Source organism: Telopea speciosissima, chromosome 7, assembly GCF_018873765.1.
Source record: "Telopea speciosissima isolate NSW1024214 ecotype Mountain lineage chromosome 7, Tspe_v1, whole genome shotgun sequence".
NCBI lineage: Eukaryota > Viridiplantae > Streptophyta > Magnoliopsida > Proteales > Proteaceae > Telopea > Telopea speciosissima.
Genome location: NC_057922.1, coordinates 37,074,710 through 37,076,842, shown reverse-complemented (window position 1 = coordinate 37,076,842; position 2,133 = coordinate 37,074,710).

The following is a 2,133-nucleotide window of genomic DNA, read 5'->3' as shown; positions in this document are numbered from 1 at the left end:
TTAAAAATGTGGTCCTTCCTTTCCTCATGAATGAAAATGGGGTAAATTACACGGACCTCCCCTAAGGTATGGCTTAAGTACACTTCCCCATGTTTCTAAAAATTACACAAATCCCCTGGTAACCCCTGAGATTAAGAACTTTAAAAAAATGTTTAAATAACCAATTGTCTTTTCTTCTAAATGAGAACAACACATAACTGCAACTCCATTTCTCGACTATGGAGGATTCGAACATGTAAATCGGTGATGGGCTTGAGGCCCAGCTGGTTTGCCCCACATGGGGCAGGCCGGTCGAGCCAATAACGAGAGAGAGAGAGAGAGGGACGGTCACTTAAGTGACCGATTCCTCCTATGATTGGCCAATCCCAGGGTTTAGCCTATATATAGACATAAGGCACAAACCCTAGGTGCATTAATTAATTAGATCTCTCCCTCTCTTTCAAGTTCTGCCTTTCCTAGGGTTTCCATCACTGCCTAGGATTTTGTGGTGTGGAGTTCTTCTTCGTGGAGAAACCTTTCGAGATTGTTCGAGATCATGATCTGCTCGTAACTGCAAGCCGCATTCGATCATCCCTTCCGCTGCGATTCCATTCGGTTCAGGTAATCCCTAAACCTCTGTGATTAATGGAATGCTAATATGCTAACAGTGGTATCAGAGCCGGTTAGGGCTTGTTGTTTGCAATTTTTTTTTCTTCTTTCCCTTCGCCTATCGATCGACCCTCCTTGGCAGCGGCCTTGGCGCACAGTGCGGCAGCAGCACGCGGCTATTGTTGCCTCCATGTGCAAGGTGCGCCGTAACTGACTGCAAATTTTTTTTTTTATTTAAAAAAAAAATGTTGAGTGGGTAGCGGCCATGCTCGGCAGTGGCCAAGCACGACTGCTGCAATCGGCCATGGCTGGGTGTTTTTTTTATTCCTGGCAGCAGGTGGTTTAAAAGGAATTAAAAAAAAAACCGAGGAAGGGGGCAGCAGCCATGCTCTGCTGTGGCCAAGCATGGCTGCTGCAGTTTTTACAGAAGAAGATAGGAGAAGAAAGAAGAAAAGCAAAAAAAAAAAAAAATTATAAAAAAAAGACCAAAGGCATTCAAGTTTTATGGCTTTTTGTTTTTTTAAAAACCTGGTTTTAGATGTTGTCGGCCATTGTTTAAAAAAAAAAAACCCTTGGCAGCATATACTATTCGTGAGGTGTGTTTTTTTTTCCTGGTTTTGCCGCGGCCAAGGCATGACCTTCCCAACCTTGATCCTTCTTGGGCGTGTGTCTTGTGTGACTGCGCGTATAGTAGCATGGGCTATGTGTCGCTGGGCTGCCGTGGCTGTGTGCCACACGTAGCTGGCATTGATTTATTTTTGTTATAAATCTGATGCATACATGATTTGTATTTTGGAAATATATGCATGTGATATGTTTTTGGTTAATTATAACTGTATGCATATGCTTTGATTTGTTATACATGCATTGGGGTTTGTCAATGATATGGTTATTTATGCGATTTCTTTATTGAATAAATCATGTATGTTTAGAATATCAAGTATTGGTGATTTGTTTTGTGGCCCCCAACAAATTTTTGGGGATCTCCCCTGTAGGGTTTCTCTTTTTTGGGGGGTATTTTATTTATTTCATGTGCACCCCTCATTAGTGAGAAATCATTTTGTGAGATCCATGGGAGAAAAATGGGAGATAGGGTGTTGCCCCAAATTGTCCCATATTTTTCCCATGTGTATTGGAGATCGCCCAAGGCCACTTTGTTAATAAAGAAACATGTGATTTCCCCCATTGCGGAACAGACCTGTTTGACGCTGCCATTAGGGTACCGCTATCAAACACCCCATCCCAAGCACAACATGTGTTTTGCTATTTTTATATCTTCATGGGATGGATTTGGAACTTGTCAAGTGATGTGTTTATTTGGATAGATGTGCGTTAGAGTTAGTACCTGGAAGTGATACAAAGTGCAGTGCTCACCGTTAGTTTGTAGTAGGGATCTTGAATGTAAAGAGTCGGTTGTATTTTTAATATTTTTTAAGAAGCCATGTAATGGGAGCTACTGCACTGCGTATCACAACCCCGTACTAACTCGGCATATCACTTCAAGTACCAAATTTGGGTCTCTTGTGTGAGTCCCTTGCGCACCCG